The sequence below is a fragment of the Peromyscus californicus genome, unplaced genomic scaffold (assembly GCF_007827085.1).
Source record: "Peromyscus californicus insignis strain IS unplaced genomic scaffold, ASM782708v3 Scaffold_6__1_contigs__length_162567912, whole genome shotgun sequence".
In the NCBI taxonomy this organism is placed as follows: domain Eukaryota; kingdom Metazoa; phylum Chordata; class Mammalia; order Rodentia; family Cricetidae; genus Peromyscus; species Peromyscus californicus.
The window spans coordinates 1,811,554-1,831,286 of record NW_026294584.1 but is presented as its reverse complement, the minus strand read 5'-3'; the positions used below and the strand labels follow the sequence as shown (position 1 = coordinate 1,831,286).

At 40.7% G+C, this 19,733-nt stretch overlaps 1 protein-coding gene across 5 annotated transcripts in view; it reads right to left on the bottom strand.

The window, feature by feature from the left end:
* The window catches only part of Orc5 (origin recognition complex subunit 5), a 168,336-nt gene that overhangs the window by 72,452 nt on the left and 76,151 nt on the right, over positions 1–19,733 (bottom strand). Inside the window, exon 15 of one of the 5 annotated variants that reach the window (XR_008214291.1) lies at positions 7,275–19,611. The exons of the other annotated variants lie outside the window; for them this stretch is intronic. The gene's annotated coding sequence lies outside the window, so the exon portion shown is untranslated. Of the gene's footprint in view, positions 1–7,274; positions 19,612–19,733 lie in introns of those variants that run through there. 5 annotated transcript variants of the gene reach the window in all.

The window sequence follows — 19,733 nt, the reverse complement described above, 5'->3', positions numbered from 1 at the left end:
CCCTGAAACATTTAATACTACAAGTTCACTAAATAAAGGAGTGACATAGCAGGATAGGAAGATAATTTAGAAATAATCTGGCCCCCAGTGTAATGTTTCCAAATGCTTCTGTATGACCTGTACACTTGCAAGCTGCATTTCTAGACTCTTTGTCAGTACACCTAATTTGCATAGTTGCTTAATCTAACAAAGAAGTTACTACAGAATTTGCAGTATTTACTCAGTGCTTCCCCCATCTTCTGTAGTCTGCAGTAAGTCAGGGCATTTATACATTTCAGTGGCAAGTAGTTACTATAGAAATATAAAAACAGACATGCTGAATTATGAACCCACTAGTGTGCTGTGTTCAACAGAAATGTACTGCACTGTGAAACTTCTGTGACAATTGGCAACACTAGTTTTTATTTCCTATTCTGTGTCCTGCATGCCCTGGCCTCACTCTCGATGTCCCTCCCAGTTCTGCCTGCTGCTCCAGTTACCTGGGTTCTTTGCTACCTTGCTGGTCCTGGCATCTTTCTGGGGAAGGCACCCAGAAAGCTCCAGCTGTCCAGAGGCCCACTGAACTTTGCAACAAGGGATAAAGCCTCAAAGTCTTCTTTCTACTCTTGCACTGGGAACTAGCAAAGTCCATGCTTTTCAGCTTATATCTTAGCTTTCTTAAAATGCCACATGCCTAATAAAGTTCATGTGTATAATAACCGGGCACATCTGAAACATAACTCTAAAATTGGATCAATATGTATGAACACAGTAGAAATGTTTCCTTTGCTTCATAGCGCTGAAGTCTAGTGCCTGGGTATAGAATCAACAAGTTCCATATCCATAAAGCAGATGCAGACACCTGACACTTTGTGGGAGGAAGTTAAAATATAACTTGAAAAAGAAAAGCAGTAAACTTGTGTTTCTCATTAAAAACACAGTGCATGGGACAGCACTCACTTCGGTGTGCTGCAGTTTCCCTCTTTGCAGCATCCTGCCTGAGCTAATGTAGTGTCCCAGGCAGTTGTCATTTTATGTCTGAGATTCTCCATGGACATGTATCTATAACACAAAGGCAGTTTAATTAATGCTGTGGCAACTACCTGACAGGAACTAGTGAAGCAGAGGCCTCTGTAGGCTCTGCAGGCTACAAGCAGTAAAGAAACTGTCAAGCTGTTCCTAGAGCCAACTTAGCAAAACCCAAGATCCAAGGAGAAGAGGCAACTCAAACTTGGGTTGTTTAGCATAAGGAAAAGACACTGGCCACAGCAAACATTGCAATATTAACTATAAACAAAGGATACTGGACATGGCAAGCACTAGAATAGTTAATGCATCTGAAAATCATAAAAGATGTTTTCTTCCCTTTAGAGGAAAGCCAGTCTTAGTATCTACCCATGTTATATGTGTTATCAACATTTTAATTACATTGTTTGAAGATTTCAAGAGTCCTTCCCATCTTGATGGTGGTTTATTTTTATTTGTGTGTGTGTGTGTAGATCAAAGATTGACACTGGGTTTCTTTTTTTTTTTTTTTTTTTTTTTTTTTTTTTTTTTTTTTTGGTTTTTCGAGACAGGGTTTCTCTGTGTAGCTTTGCGCCTTTTCCTGGAACTCACTTGGTAGCCCAGGCTGGCCTCGAACTCACAGAGATCCACCTGGCTCTGCCTCCCGAGTGCTGGGATTAAAGGCGTGCGCCCCCACCGCCCGGCTGACACTGGGTTTCTTAATTGTTCTCCACCTTATTTTTCTCGAAACAACGTCTCTCACTGAACCCAGAACTCACCATTCAGCTAAACTAGCTTCGCAGTAAGTCCTGGGGATCCTCCTGTCTCTGCCTCCCACTGGGACTACAGGCACACATTGCCGCAGGAGGCTTTTATGTGGGTGCTTGGAATGAAAATCAGGCCCTTATGCCAGCATGGCAAGTAGTTTATTTGACCGGGTCATCTCCCCAGAGCACGACACCTGTGTATCTTCACTGGCTCTAATGGTGAGCAAGACAAAGTCCTTGCTGTGTGGAGAAAGCCAAGGAGAAAAACAGTGAGTCTTCAGACTCAGTGTAGACTGGGTGAGAAAACCTGGGGGGAAATGAAATGTTTGAGGCTAGAGAGTGAAGTGGTCATGACAGAGACTGGGGAAGCCTTCTGATACTTGACCTGTGTGAAAGGAAGGAATGAGTCCCACCAGAAAATCAGTGTTCCAGCCAGGGGACAGTGGGCAAATGGGACTGAAACAGGAGCTTGTTTAGCAAAAAGCCAGAGGGGAGAGTCAGAGGCAGCAGGTTGAAGATGTCAGCAGGTGTGAGAGGAAGACACCTCTGCACAGGGCCTCATGGGGACTCCCTGTTCAACGGGACAAGGTCCTTTTACACCACAAATATTTTCTAATGGCCCCTTAATTATCTTGTAATAAAATGCATAGGTGATGTAACCTTCATCAACAGTTTAAATAAAGTAATATAATGCCCTAATTCCAGGAAAAAATAGAAAAGCTATAATATGCATTTTTTCAGCTGTACCAAAAAATATGATTGATTTGTTGGATGCTTGTACCTCCACATAAGATCATTGTTTGTCAATAAACTGATACCTTATTGGTAATTTAAATGTGCACCATCACTGTGAATGTCAAGATTTCTGCAATGGTGAGTGGCATTGAATTCTGAACAGAAAAAGTACAAGCATCACATAAGGTTAGAAACAGTTGAATGATTCAGTATGCAGTAAAACCCTCTAGCTATCACTTTACATGTGAAACACTTAGGATTTAGTCTGAAGCTACAATGACTAGGTTTCTAGTGATACAATTACTAAATTTCAGGACTTTGAAAAACCTTGTTGAATACAGAGTGATCCTGCATCATGAGAGACTCCTCCACACACAGATCCCATAAGCCTCAGAAGACAGCCATCTTGTGTGGTTTGATAGGGAGTGGCACAATTAGAAGGTGTGACTTTGCTGGGGTGGGTATGGCATTGTTGGAGGAAGTGTCACTGTGGGGGCAAGCTTTGAGGTTTCCTATGCTCAGGATACCACCCAGTATCTCAGTTGACTTCCTGTTGTTTGCAAGATGTAGGACTCTCAGCTATTTCTCCAGTACCACATCTTCCTGTCTGCTGCCATGCTCCCTGCTATGATGATAATGGACTCAACCTCTGAAACTATAAGGGAGCCTCCTCAATGAAATGTTTTCCTTATAAGAGTTGCAAGGGTCATGGTGCCTTTTCACAGTAAACACTAAGACATACCTCTTCACACAGCCAAAGAGACTATGGTCATGAAAGAAACTGGGCTTTAGGAGTGATGCAGCTCTGAGCAGTCAGAGCAACCCATTTAGTTCTGTTTATAATGTGATAATGAGAATGTTTGCATATACTCTGTTCAATGAAGTTGTGGGGTCTCCCTTTTCCTCGTGGTCTCTTGGCCACCAGGCTATGAGGACAAAGGGAGCAGAGGCAGTGTGAAGGGCTTTGTATGACCTATGAGTAAGATGGAAATAGCCTTCCAGGAGTCTGCTTCAGTGAGATAGCTCAGCTCTATTTCGGAGTAATGGGGACAGTGGCTGGGGCATCACCTAATTTGCATTTGACAGCACAGCATGGTCCTACCATACAGCTGGAGCACAATACCTATTTACCATATGGACAGCAGAGGGAGCATTTGCAGGAACTATGACAAAGGTCACACTTAAGATAAGTCAGGCATCCAGTCTCAGGGACAGCTTCCAAATAAGGTCAGGCATCTGGGCCTAGAGAAACTATTCAAATATGGTAGGGAGGGTGTCCTGTTGCAAAGGGAGTCCTCCATATTACACCAAGCTCAGAAAGCTATCTGGACAATGGGAACTGCAACCTTAAATGCAGGGTACTCCAACATGAAGTAGCCACTAGCCATGGCCCACTAGTTAGCACTTCAAATGTAGCTAGTAAAACCAGGGAGGTAAAGGTTTAATTTAATTTTCATTTCCTTAATTTTAAATAACCATAATAGCTAGGACTACATTGGCTATATGACTCCTGAATCTTTTTCTTGTAGCTGCATCTCATACAGCAATATGAGGGGGCATACAGGATGTGAACCTGTTCTCCTTACCCTTTCTGAAGGATAACTTGCCTCCTTCCACACATTGCTCACTTTTACTAGTTCTGGGGAGATAGCACAATGATTAAGAGTGTGCACTGGTGTTGTCTTAGTCCAAGTCATTGTTTAGGCAGCCATGTTGGTGAGACTTCATGGGTGTAGTGCTGGCAGCTCTAGTAGACACAGTCTCACAGCAAACTCCCTCTTTCTCTGGCTCTTACAATTTTCTCACCCCTTCTTCTGAAATGATCCCTGAGTGTTAGATGCAGGAGTTACATTGTAGATGTATTAATCAAAGGGAAGAAATGGAAAAATGATGAAACTATATTATAATCTTGAAAATTATTTAAAAATCAACTAAATAAATATTCTTGGGACATGAAAACAACAACAAAAGAATACACACTGCTCTAGAAAAAGACCCAAGTTCAGAACCCACCACCCATGTCAGGTGGCTCATAACTGTCTGTGACTCCAGGTCCAGAGGGATCAAACATATTTGGCCTCCTTGAGTGACTACACTCAGGTGCACATACCTACAAACAGAAACAGACACACACATGTGCAAGAGAGAGAAAGAGGGAGAGGAAGAAAAGGAGGGAGAGGGAGGGAGTCTTAAAATCTCTTACCAGTTCTTCAGTCCTAAACTGCATGGCACCATCTCCCCATCTCTCCTCCCCTCAGCTCTCTATATCATAGCATTATCTGCTGTTTTACAGATACCTGTTACCTGCTTTTTCTACAGTATGGATTTCAATAAGTTCATAATTTTTAACTCCTATTCCTAGTTTATATCTGTCTCAACAGGTTTCCACTTGGCTGACAGACAATCCAAGCATCATTTGCTGACAACAACCTGCTCCAAATGACTGTGAGCCCTGAACTTGCTGAAAGTTGATATGGACCAATCCAGCTGATATAAATGCCATCTCTTCAGCTGGTCAATAAACAAGATGCTTCCATGTTCCCTCCTTGCCTTTGACTAACATTCTGGCTTTCCAGGGCCCAGACAACAATGTCCTAACATCAGCAGGAAGTAATTATAGAAGCGAAAACATCACACACACACACACATGCACTGGAATGTTAGATCAAAAGGGAATTTCTTGTCATAGGGAACCTGAGATAAAGTAATAACTGGTTCCTATTCTCATTTCCAAGTTCCTTCAGGATAAGGAACTCTATCAGCCACAAGGGATTTTGGCCCTTGTGCTTCTGTTAATTACTGTTGGCTCTTATGTCATTGATGTCTTAACTAAATGATGATTCCTGTCTGGGTACCACTAAGCTGAGGATGCTAGAATCCCAACATCAGCCCCTGAATTACACCCATGACACACTTGCAGATGGCAACAACCATATAAGGGGAAGCTCACTTTGCCCTTGATAATGGGAAAACTTTCATGTCCTGGTCCAATTAGTCTCCAAAATAATCTACTACCCTGGTGATAAAGTCTTTTATAAAAAAAAAAAAAAAAAGAATCTCCAAGATTGGAGATGATATACTACTCAAGGGGGGAATGAAAGGACCAAGCAGATGCCATAACAGGCTGCCCAGTCTTTTCTCAGAAATCAAGCTTCAATTTCAGTTTCCTGAGACTTGAGCAAGCAGTTTCTGGGAGGGCTATGACATAGTCCTTGCAGTAGCTCCCTTTCTGCACATACTCTGACTGCTCAAGGTTCAGCCAGTTCTTTACTGTCTGGGACCCCTCACCAACTTAAAGCTATGTGCATGAGTCAATGTGAACATGCAAGGCCAACCAGCCTCCATGTCAGCTCATGTACAGAGCCTGGGCCATTGAGTCAGCCCCCACAGTCAGTATGTGCTAGGCCAGCCAGCCTCCATGGCAGCACAAGGACAAAGCCTGGGACTTGTCCAGGCCTGCCCCAAAATGATAACTGTAACCCCCAACCAATAAATTCAAAGGTTACATACTTCATCCAATCATATGATGCAAAGGCATGTACCTCTCTGCTTGCAGTTTTTCTCTTTAAAAACTCCTTACCCTGAGAGCTTAGGGCCATCCTCTTCCACCTGCACAGTCAGAGTGTTGGACAGAAACCAAGCCTGGGCTTGCTTGTTATCAATAAATGCTGTATGTTTTGCATTGGGTATCAGCTCTGTGGTGGTCTTGCTGGGGGCTCTTGCGACATGGGCATAACAATACAATAGAGATAATAGATTCATCAGTCAAAGAAAACACTAAAGCCAAAAAAATCATAATACAAAACATCCAGGAAATCTGGGACACCATGAAAAGGCCAAACCTAAGAATAATAGGGATAGAAGAAGGAGAATACCAACTCAAAGCACAGAAAATATATTCAACAAAACCATAGAAGAAAAATTTTCCAACCTAAAGAGGGAAATGCCTATGAAGATGCAAGAAGCTTACAGAACACCAAATAGACTAGACCCCCCAAAAAGTCCTCTTACCACATAATAATCAAACCATTAAACATACAGAATAAAGAAAGAATATTAAGAGCAGCAAAGGAAAAGTTCCAAGTGACTTATAAATGAAGGCAGACCCATCAGAATAGCACCAGACTTCAAAATGGAGACTCTGAAAGCCAGAAGGTCCTGGACAGACATTATGCAGACACTAAGAGACCAAGGATGCCAGCCCACACTACTATACCAAGCAAAACTTTCAATCACCAAAGATGGAGTACACAAAATATTCCAAGACAAAACAGACAGATTTAAACAATACCTATCCACAAATCCAGCCCTACAGAAAGCACTAGAAGGAAAAACTCCAACCTAAGAAAGTTAGATGCACCTATGAAAACACAGGCAATAAATAACCCCACAGCAGCAAATCCCAAAGAAGGGAAATACACACTACCACCAAAAATAAATAAATAAACAACAGGAATTAACAATCACTGGTCATTAATATCACTCAATATCAATGGACTCAATTCCCCTATAAAAAGACACAGGATAACAGAATCAATATGAGAACAGGATCCATCGTCCTGCTACATACAAGAAAAACACCTCAACTACCTCAACTTCAAAGGTAGACATTATCTCAGAGTAAAAGGTTGGGAAAAGACTTTGCAATCAAATGGACTTAAGAAGCAAACTGGAGTAGCTATCCTAATATCTAACAAAGTAGACTTCAAACTAAAATCAATCAAAGGAGCTTTAGAAGGACATTACATATTCACCACAGGAAAAATCCATGAAGATGAAGTATTAATTCTGAACATTTATGCTCCAAATACAAGGGCACCCACATATATAAAAGGAACATTACTAAAGTTTAAATCGCACTTCAAACCCCACATACTAGTAGTGGGAGACTTCAACACCCCACTCTCACCAATGGACAGGTCTGCAATACAGAAATTTAACAGAAAAATAAGGGAACTAACAGATATTATGACTCAAATGGACTTAAAAGACATCTGTAGAACATTTCACCCAAACACAAAAGAATATACATTCTTCTCAGTACCTCATGGAACCTTCTCTAAAACTGACCAAATACTCAGTCACAAAGCAAATCTCAATAGATAGAAAAAAAATGGAATAACCCTCTGTATCTTATCAGATCACCATGGCTTAAAGTTAGAATTCAACAACAACACAAATTATAGAAAGCCTACAAACTCATGGAAACTGAACAACTCTCAACTGAATCACCACTGGGTCAAGGAAGAAATCAAGAAAGAAAGACTTCCTAGAATTCAATGAAAATGAATGCACAACATGCCCAAACTTATGAAACACTATGAAAGCAGTACTAAGAGGAAAGTTCATAGTGCTAAATGCCTACATAAGGAAGTTGGAGAAATCTCACACTAGCGACTTAACAGCACACCTAGACAAAAAGAAGCAAATTCACCCAGGAGGAGTAGATGTCAGGAAATGAACTGAGGGCTGAAATCAATAAAATACAAATAAAGAGAACAATATAACAAAAGAGTTGATTCTTTGAGAAAATCAGCTAGATAGAAAAACCCTTACACAAACTTAGCAAGAAGCAGTGAGAGAGCATTCAAATTAACAAAATCAGAAATGAAAAGGAAGACATGACAACAGACAGCAAGGAAATCCAGAGAATCATCAGGTCAAACTTCAAAAACATGTACTCCACAAAATTGGGAAATCTGAAAGAAATGGACAGTTTTTTTTGGATAACGTAGCAAAATTGAAGACCAGATAAACAATTTAAATAAACCTGTAATTACTAAGGAAATAGAAATAGTCATTAAAAGTCCCCCAACCAAAAAACAGTCCAGGACCAGATGGTTTCAGTGCAGAATTCCACCAGAATTTCAAGGAAGAGCTAATACTAATACTCTTCAAATTGTTCCACACAATAGAAACAGAAGGAACATGGCCAAACTCTTTTTATGAGGCTAAAGTTAGTCTGATATCCAAACCACAACAAAGAAAGAGAATTGTAGACCAATTTCCCTCATGAACATTGATGCAAAAATACTCAATTAAATACTGGCAAATCGAATCCAAGAACACATCAAAAAATATCCACCATGATCAAGTAGGCTTCATCTCAGAGATGCATGGATAGCTAAACATATGAAAATCTGTCAATGTAATACACCATATAAACAAACTGAAAGAAAAAAAAACCACATGATCATCTCATTAGATGCTGAAAAAGCCTTTAACAAAATCCAACACCCCTTCATGTTAAAGGTATTGGAGAGATCAGGAATATAAGGAACATACCTAAACATAATAAAGACAATTTATAGCAAGCCAACAGCCAACATCAAATTAAATGGAGATTAACTCAAAGCAATTCCACTAAAGTCAGGAACAAGACGAGGATGTCCACTCTCTCCATATATATATTCAATATAGGACTTGAAGTTCTAATTAGAGCAATAAGACAACAAAAGGAGATCAAGGGGATACAAATTGGAAAGGAAGAAGTAAAACTTTCACTATTTGCAGATAATATGATAGTAAACATAAGTGACCCAAAAAATTCTACCAGGGAACTCCTACAACTGATAAATACCTTCAATAATATGGTAGGATACAAGATTAACTGAAAAAAATCAGTATCCCTCCTATATACAAATAATAAATGGGCCCAGCAGGCTTCTGGGAATCCGGTGCCTGTGGTGTGACACCTTGCAAAGCCTTGGTGCAGTGGGAAGAGGCTTGGACCTGTGTAGCTTAAGTTTTCCTGCCTGGCCCACAGTCAGGACAAATCTCTCTCACCTGCCAGTCCCACAGCCACTCAGACCCAACCAAGCAAACACAGAGACTTGTATTGGTTACAAACTGTATGGCCGTGGCAGGCTTCTTGCTAACTGTTCTTACAGCTTAAATTAATCCATTTCCATTAATCTATACCTTGCCACATGGCTCCTGGCTTACTGGCATCTTCACATGCTGTTTCTTATCGTGGCGGCTGGCAGTGTCTCTCTGACTCAGCCTTCCACTTCCCAGCTTTATTCTCCTCTTTGTCCCGCCTACACTTCCTGCCTAGCCAATGGCCAATCAGTGTTTTATTTATTGACTAATTAGCAACAAATTTGCCATACAGAACATCCCACAGCACTTCCCTCTTTTTTTTTTCAAAAAGGAAGGTTTTAACCTTAACAAAGTAAAATTACATATAATTTGGGAATTTGGGCATAGCTTCTCTTACTACTTCCTGCTGGAGGGGGGCGCTGTATCTTATGGGGATACAAAGAAAATTTTAGAATTATAGAATAGTCCATGAGGGTGTATCATCTGAGCCAGTTGCCTTCAAATCATTCTGGATGTTGGATCATCTGGGCCATGGTGTCATCGGAGACCTTTCAGGGGGTCTTGGCTGGTCAAACCTGATGTATCTTAATCTTGAACAAATCCATAGCCTCTGACTTTCTGTGGAAACAAAAGAGACTCTTTTCCAAAGCAACACATCCTTATATCCAAATTTTGAAGTCAAGGTATCTTTAAAATATATATATTGGTTTAACTCAACAGCTTTTACAATCAAATGTTTTCCTGCAGTTAAAAATCCCAAAGACAACACAATGCAGATTCTCTGTGTAATATCCATTTTTACGTGGCTTATTTTATATACTACCTTTACTGTCTCTTTAAAGACTTTATTTTTTAAAACTATGTATTTGTTTCTATAACTGTATATATCACCTTTTTTGTCTCTTTCAAGCCTACGTATCTTTTACACACATTGTAAACTATTACATCTGAATCTTTCTTATTGTGAATCTATTGCCTTAAACTGCAGCAGCTGTGGCTGCTGGCTCCGCCCACCTCAGCTTCCCAACATGGCTGTGGTTTACCGCCAGCTCTGGGAGCTATGGGGGGGGGTCTATGCTTTTATCCAAGCAGCAAGTAGCCCAGAAACCCTTTTTTGTTTTGTACTAGCAAAGGCTAAATCCACCACGTAGCTTAATGTGCCACTTGCAGAGGCCTCATTCCCGCCATACTGCAGGTTGAGCACGCACTCTAGGAACCCACCAGTAGCTGAAACTGGCAGCTGCCGCTCATTTGAGAGAGACAATTAGGAAGCTGTTTTTAGCTCCGTTTTAGAATCTTTTTTCTCAGTTTTTAGGTGGAAACTCTTGCCACCATGTTGGGCACCATTTGTAGCTTAAGTTTTCCTGCCTGGCCCACAGTCAGGACAAATCTCTCTCACCTGCCAGTCCCACAGCCACTCAGACCCAACCAAGCAAACACAGAGACTTGTATTGGTTACAAACTGTATGGCCGTGGCAGGCTTCTTGCTAACTGTTCTTACAGCTTAAATTAATCCATTTCCATTAATCTATACCTTGCCACATGGCTCCTGGCTTACTGGCATCTTCACATGCTGTTTCTCATTGTGGCGGCTGGCAGTGTCTCTCTGACTCAGCCTTCCACTTCCCAGCTTTATTCTCCTCTTTGTCCCGCCTACACTTCCTGCCTAGCCAATGGCCAATCAGTGTTTTATTTATTGACTAATTAGCAACACATTTGCCATACAGAACATCCCACAGCAGACCTGCCTAGGCTCAGTGAGCAGGGCTCTGCTGACTCTCCATGGGAGTCCTCGATTTGGGGGATGTGGGGATGTGGGGTGGCTTGGGAAAGAGGGCTGGGGGTGGGAGGAAGGAGGGGTGTGTGTGTGTGGATAGCATGAGGAGTGAGTAGAAAATTTCTTAATAAAGAAAAATAAAATAAATTAAAAATTAAAAAAAATGGGCCCAGAAAGAAATCAGAGAAACATCACCCTTTACAATAGCCACAAATAATATAAAATACCTTGGGGTAACTCTAACAAAGCAAGTGAAAGACCTGTATAACAAGAACTTTAAGTCTCTAAAGAAAGAAATTGAAGGAGATATCAGAAAATGGAAAGAAATGCCATACTCATGCATAGGTAGAACCAATATAATAAAAATGGCAATCTTACCAACAAGCAATCTACAGATTCAATGCAATCCCCATCAAAATCCCAACACAATTCTTCACAGACTTGGAAAGAACAATACTCAACTTCATATGGAAAAAAAAAAAAAACAACAACCCAGGATAGCTAAAACAATCCTTTACAGTAAAGCAACTTCTGGAGGCATCACCATCCCTGACCTCAAGCTCTACTATAGAGCTATACTAAGAAAAACAGCTAGGAATTGGCATAAAAACCAGCATGTAAATCAATGGAGTTGAATTGAAGATCCTGACGTTAATCTACACACCTATGAACACCTGATTTTTGAAAAAGAAGCCAAAACTGTACAATGGAAAAAAGAAAGCATCTTCAACAAATGGTACTGGCATAACTGGATGTCAACATGTAGAAGATTGCAAATAGATCCATATCTGTCACCATGGATAAAACTCAAGTCCAAGTGGATCAAAGACCTTAATATAAAACCAGTTACACTGAACCTGATAGAAGAGAAAGTAGGAAGTAGTCTTGAACACATTGACACAGACCACTTCCTAAATATAAGACCAGTAGCACAGACATTTGTTGCTCTCAGTTTTTGATCCATGGGAGAACTTACCCTATTGGAGGAGGGGTGAGGGGTGGGGGAAAAGGTGGGGGGGTAGGAGGAGGGATGAGAAGGGAATCTGTGGTTGTTATGTAAAAATGAATAAAAATAAAAATAAATAAATAAATGGGACCTCCTGAAACTCAGAAGATTTTGTAAGGCAAAGGGCATGGTCAATAAGACAAAACAACAGCCTATAGAATGGGAAAAGGTCTTCACCAACTCCACATCTGACAGAGGGCTGATCTCCAAAATATATAAAGAACTCAAGAAACTAGACATCAAAATACCAAACAATTCAATTTAAAACATTGGCTACAGAGCTAAACAGAGAATTCTCAGCAGAAGAATCTCAAATAGCCAAAAGACATTTAAGGAATTGCTCACCATCCATAGTCATCAGGGAAATGCAAATCAAAATGACTCTCAGATATCATCTTACACCTGTCAGAATGGCTAAGATAAAAAAAAAAAACTGAAGACAGCTTATGTTAAAGAGGATGTGGATCAAGGGGAACACTCCTCCACTGTTGGTGGAAGTGCAAACTCGTACAGCCACTTTGGAAATCAGTATGGCAGTTTCTCAGAAAATCGGGAATCAATCTACCTCAAGACCCAGCTATACCACTCTTGGGCTTATACCCAAAGGACACTCAATCATACCACAAGGACACTTGCTCAACTATGTTCATAGGACATTATTTGTAATAGCCAGAACCTGGAAACAACCTAGATGCCCCTCAACTAAAGAATGGATAAAGAAAATGTGGTACTTATACACAATGGAGTACTACTCAGTAGTAAAAAAAAAAAACAATGACATCATGAAATTTGCAGGCAAATGGATGGAACTAGAAAATATCATCCTGAGTGAGGTAACCCAGACTCAGAAGGACAAACATGGTATGTTCTCACTCATAAGTGGACACTAGATGTAAAGCAAAGGATAACCAGACTACAACCCACAGCTCCAGAGAAGCTAGCTAACAAGGAGGACCCTAAGAGGGACTCATGGATCACCCTGGGAAGGGGAAATAGATTAGATCTCCTGAGTAAACTGTGGGTGAGGGGGGGCAATAGAGGATAGGGGATGGAGGATGAAAACATAAGGGGATGGGATGGCTGAGCTGTAACAGGGACTGAGTGGGAGAGCAATAAAAGATTTATCTTGATAGAGGGAGACATCATGGGGATAGGGAGAAACCTGGTTCTAGGGAAGTTCCCAGGAATCCACAAGGATGACCCCAGCTTAGACTACTAGCAATATTGGAGAGTGTGCCTGAGCTGGCCTATTCTGGTAATCGGATTGGTGAATACCCTAACTATCACCATAGAGTTTTCATTGAGTAACTGATGGAAGCAGATGCAGAGATCCAGAGCCAAGCTCCAGGAGTCCAGTCAAAGAGAGGGAAGAGGGATTCTATGAGCTAGGGGCATCAAGATCATGATGGGAGCTGGGTGGTGGTAGCACATGCCTTTAATCCCAGCACTCAAGAGGCAGAGCCAGGTGGATCTCTGTGAGTTCCAGGCCAGCCTGGTCTACAGAGTGAGATTCAGGACAGGCACCAAAACTACACAAAGAAACCCTGTCTCGAAAAACTTGAAAAAAAAAAAGAGAGAGAGATTATGATGGGGAAATCTACAGAGACACCCAAACCAAGCTAGTGGGAACTCATGAACTTTAGACCAGCAGTGTTGCTTGGTCTGTTTGAGGGACCCCTGGCAGTGTGGTCACGATCCATCCCTGGTGCATAAGCTGGCTTTTTAGAGCCCGTTACCTATGGTGGGATGCTTTGCACAGCCTTATTGTGTGTGGGGGGGAGGGCTTGGACCTTCCTCAAATGAATGTACTAGGTTTTGCTGACTCCCCATGGGAGGCCTTACCTTTTCAGAGGAGGGGATGGAGGTAGGTTGGGAGGGAAAATCTGGGAGGGAGCAGGAGGAGGGATGAGAGGGGGATCTGTGGTTGGTAAGTAAAATGAATAAGAATTTTCTCAGTTAAAACAAAAACCAAATAGGATGATGTAGGAATTAGGAAAAAAATAGGAAGAGTAGGTGGAACTTAGAATAAATTATATATATGTGGAGTACATGCAGACATGCTGTAACTTACTGTAAGTTGCTGACCATAGGCTTAAAATCCCCTGGCTATAGAGGCTGAAGAGATGGCCTAGAGGTTAAGAGCACTTCCTGCCCCTGCAGAGGACACAGGTTAGGTCCCCAGCACCCACACCATAGCCCACAAATACCTGTAACCCACAAAATACTCACAGTTAGAAAATAAAATTTACCCCTCTATCCCCAACTTAGGGTGGTATGACTATTCTGTAGTCTTCTTTATCCTCCCTTTATCTTTGTTTCATTCTTAAAATGAAAATACATTTAATTTCTTCTCACCTTATTTCTCAAACCCTCTGTTTTTCTAAATACCTCCTTCACCACTGTATTTATTCTCTAGGGTTGCTGGTCAGTTAAAACAATGAATGGATCTGCATCAGGAGTTGTAGAGGGTGGAGGTCTGATGTTGAACCAGTACAGGCAGCCCCTTCTGAGCATTCTGAGAATATGTCCAGCCCTCCCTTCTTGGTGTGCTGGCTGCCATCTTTATGTTCACACAATACTCGTCTTAATTTCTCCTTTTATAAAAGTACTGATCATATTGGGCTACACCTCACTCTAATGACTTTACCTTAACTACTTTTATCTGAATAGCTCCATTTCCAAATAAAGTCACATTCTGAGGTACTAGGGAATTTGATGTATGACTCGTTTGGATGAGACACAGGAGCTGCTAACAGCTGTTTTCTCCTTGGAGTTAAAATTCTTGAATGTGAAATCAATCTTTACTATTTATTCCCTTATCTAGAATTCATCCATCAAATCACTGCAGTCTGCCATTTAACCAACTTAAACTCAGAATTTCTTAAGTTCTTCTAACCTACTTGTTAGGTTTAATATATGCATTTTGTCTTTATTAACACAGAGAGAGAGAGAGAGAGAGAGAGAGAGAGAGAGAGAGAGAGAGAGAGAGAGAGAGAGAGAGAGACAGAGAGAGAGAGAGAGAGAGAGAGAGAGAGAGAGAGAGAGAGAGAGAGAGAGAGAGAGAAGAAGAGAGAGGAGAAGAAGAGACAGCAAAGACAGAAACAGAAACAGACAGGGTGTCCTTATGTAGCTTAGCCTGGTCTCAAACTCAGGATATTTCTGCCTAAGCCTTCTGTGGTAGTTTGAATGTAATTGGCCACCACAAGCTCATAGGGAGTGGCACCATTGGGAGGTGTGGCTTTGTTGGAGTATATATGGCCTTGTTGAAGGAAATATGTCACTGTGGGGGTGGACTTTGAGGTCTCATATATGCCCAAGTCACACCCAATGCCCCAGACCACTTCCTCTTGCCTGTGAATAAAGATGTAAGAACTCTCAGCTACTCTCGTCTTATGTCTGCCTTCATGATGCCTTGCTTCCTGCCATGATAATGGACTAAACCTCTATACTGTAAGTGAGCCACCCCAATTAAATGTTTTCCTTTATAAGAGTTGCTGTGGTCATGGTATCTCTTAACAATAACAGAAACCCTAAGTAAGACAGATGTTGGTACCAGGAGTGGGGGTATTGCTGTGAAAGGCTTTGCCATGCTTTTATTTGGAGGAATTTAAATTTTGGGAGTTTGAGTTAGGAAAGCGGTGGAATGCTTTAAGCACTGCTTAATGGGCCACACCAGTAGGAGCATGGAAGACAGTGGTGCTAAGAGTGATTTGAAATGTGGGTGGCTCACTCAAGAGGTTTCAGAGGAGAAGAATTTTAGTATGTTTCCTAGAAATAGTTCTTGTGATATTTTGGTGAAGAATGTGGTTGCTTTTTGCCATTGTCCAAAAAGGTTCCCTGAGGCTAAAGTGGAGAGGTTTTGATTAATTAATTCTCTTGGCAGAGGAAATCTCAAAACAGCCTAGTATAGAATCTGTTGTGTGGTTACTAGTGTTAATCTTCTAATGAAGATATATAATGAAAAGGAGCAAACTGAGCAAGGAAAAACATTTGAGGAGAAAAAGAGTACCAGAAAGAGGAATAGATCTAAGTCTATTCAACAAGATAAACAGATTAAGAAATGGAAAGTATTATAAATAAAGGGAGTGGTGACCTCAGGACAATATCCCACACAGCTAAATTTGTGAAAAGGAATTAAAGAAAAATTTAGAGCTAGGTGTGGTGGTGCACACCTTTAATTCCTTTAAAAAGGAAGAGACTGGCAGATCTCTGAGTTTGAGGTCAGCCTGTTCTACAGATCCAGTTTCAGGACAGCCAAGCTTAGGCAGTGAAGGAAACCATTAAAAACAGAAAGCTGGTGAAGATATACTTGAACTAGGGGACCATTTTCCAGCCTCAGCAGGAAGCAGAACTTGGCAGCTTTGGCCATGTGGTTCTGCTTTAGAGTTAAGGACAGAAGAAAGAGGCTATGGAATTTGCCCCCATGACTAAAAATAAAAGCCAGGCATATGTCAGGAGTGTCCCTGAATAGAGGCCTAGAGAGGCCATTGCATGAAGCTGTGAAGTTGAAGCCTGGACTGCATTGGAGAATCCAAGATGTTAGATATGCCAGAGCCATGGGATACTTACCAAGGAAAGCTGCTAATGGGGTAGAACCAGACCAAAAGAAAGAAGTGTGCTGCACTTCTGTTGGCAATCTGAAGAGCATTTTGACATCAGACATTCAGAGTTTGCAGTTTGCCCAGCTGGTTTTCTAGTCTTGCTTTGGTCCAGTATTTCCTCACTATGCTCCCTTCCCTGTGTTTTGGAATGGTAATGTAGATCCTTGCCTTTATAAGTAGGCAGCATGTCATCTGCTTTTTTTTTTTTTATAGGCGATTACAGTTAAGAAATTGCATGAATCTCAGAAGAGACTTTGAACTTTGGACTTTGAAACATTGTTGAGACTGTGATAGACTATGGGGACTTTTGAAGTTAGATTAAATGCATTTTGCATTATGATATTGTTACAAGCTTATGGGGGCCAGGAGTGGAATATGGTGGTTTGAATGTAATTGGCCCCTATAAGTTCATAGGGAGTGGCACCTCACTTCAATGTTTTCTTTATAAGAGTTGCTGTTGTCCTAGTTTCTCTTCACAGCAATAGACACCCTAACTAAGACACCTTCCAAGTGCTGGAATTACAGGTGTGTACCACCTGTACACATGCCTGACTTTAGAGACAGATCTCTTCATTGGCATCCATGATGTAAACATCTCTGGATATACTTTGGGCTTCTCATCATTTCACTGCTTCCTTCGGTAGAAGATCATTGATGGCCACAACTTCTCTTACAACCCACAAACTGACAATTTCCAAGTTTATCACTGGCTCCAAATTTTGCCAGAAATGCCACCATAAAGATGACACATTGTTGTAAGGGCAAGTCAAACACAGGAAGAACTAAACCTGAACTATCATAAATCATAAATCATGGAGCCCTACGTCATTTGACAATATCATATTGCTTTCAGGCCCTGTCACCTAATATGACTGATTTTTCTAAACAGTCCCGACTTTCCACCAAAATTGCTTGCCGTAATTTTGTATTTTGTTTAGGCTTCTATGGGTATAATCAAAAACCGCAAGTAAGCATCCTCATTTAAATCTTTCATCACTGAGCTTGATGTACAGTCACCTGACATGAAATGAAATCCTGAAGGAAAAGTATTAAGTGGAATGATTAAACATATTCCACTCAAAACTCCATGCTCCTGCCCCACCTACTGAGACAGTCAGTATGCCCCAAAGGGTGATGTGCAAATTCTCCATCCCCCATCATCCAGCACACACTTTGGCATTTCAGTTCCTGGGGTCTCTTTCACCCAATAATAAATATTTAGTAGAAACTGGTTATAAAGACAGTGTCTATAAGTGACATCCCTGAATTCATCAAGGGCATGGCTGGGTGATCCTTAAAGTAAATTTCTCTGTCAGACCTAGAATGACTGTGATGGATACCATTATTTTCTACTGTTCTTTGGTCATTGTTTTTTCACTGGCTATTTTCTACATAATGGATTATTCACTCCTTCATTTATAATTTCACTGCCACTGCTTACATTCAGAAATATCAAGTCACAATGTACTGTTTATCTTGGGAAGCATTTACAAGCCTACTTCATTCAAGTCCTGACCTAAACCATGGTCTCCAGAGCACATCTCACCATTCAGTATGCTGCTGTTCAGGGTCTTTTTGTGGACTTACAATTTTAATCAGTACACTTTTAGATGTATCACTTTACAAGAAAGGCTCTATTCCATACAGTTTTATCCTAATATATGTATTTAACAATTCCTAATCATTACATCTGTGAATCTACTGAGATAAGGGTATGACATTCTGGGAATAATTTTTAAGTCTTGCTGTGTTCTTAGTAAGTCCATTATGGTCTCAGCATTATGAACCACAGGTCTTTAAATATGTAACCAGAGGCTTTTCTCTGTCCTGTCCAGCAGCTATTTCCAAATAATCACTTAGAGGCTTATATTACTTATAAATGTTTGGCCATTAGCTCAGCCTTATTACTAGCCAGCTCTTACATTTAAATTAATCCATTTCCATTAATCTATGCATCGCCACATGGCCCATGGCTTACTGGTTCTCTGACATCTTGTTCCTTCAGTGGCTGGATAGTGTCTGCTTGACTTCACCCTTCTTCATCTCCAACTTCAGTTTGAATGTACTGCCTAACCTTATTCTGCTGGGTTATTGGCCAAAACAGCTTTATTTGTCAACCAGTGAGAGCAACATATATTCACAGCATACAGAAAGATCATCCCACAGTATTTCTCCCTTTCTGTCTAATCAAAAAGTAAGATTTTAACTTTAACATAGTAAAATTACATATAACAAAACAGTTATCAAGCAGGAATTACAGTTACAATATCTAGTCTATTTGTATTTGGCAAAATTAAAGAAAATACTTTATCATCTATCCTATTTTTGTGAGTCTAAAGTTTCATTTATAATTTATCTTTTATGGTAACTAAGAAAAACTATAATTATAACTATCTAGTCTTCAACTCCATCAAAAACCCCAGGAGGATATTTTCCCAAGTAAACAGGAAGTGCATTGCAAGCAACTTCCAAAACTCTAGAAATGACATAAATTTGGCTGCCTGGACAGTCACCCAAAGTTCTTTTGTAACATTGGGACATCCATCTTCATTCAGCCTATAGGCCTAGAGTATCTGGCAGACTTCTCAGTGAAGTAGGAAATTTGAAGGACTGTCCTGCCTATATTGGCAAAGTTCATCAGTTGCTTTCCTCTGTATCCTGTAGAATGTCTGGCAGTTTCTTCTGTGAAGCAGGAACCTGAAGGACCACCTGCCTTGTTTTGGCAAAGTTCAGAAGTCACTTTCCTGTGGGTTCTGCATGTCTAGTTTATACAGGATACTGTCAAGCAGTCCAGGCAAGAGCAGTTTCTTGCCCAAATGGCTAGCCTTGCCACATTGAAAGCAAACTCCATAAGAAATCTTTTCAATGCCCATCATCTTCTTTGAAGTAATTAGTGCTGCCAGGAGCAGACATGTCTCACTGTCGAGAAAAGTTTAAGTTCTTTTTTGTTTGTTTGTTTGTTTTTGTTTTTATTTTTTTATTTTATAATTTTATTTAATTTTACATATCAGCCACGGATTCCCTTGTTCTCTCCCCTTCCC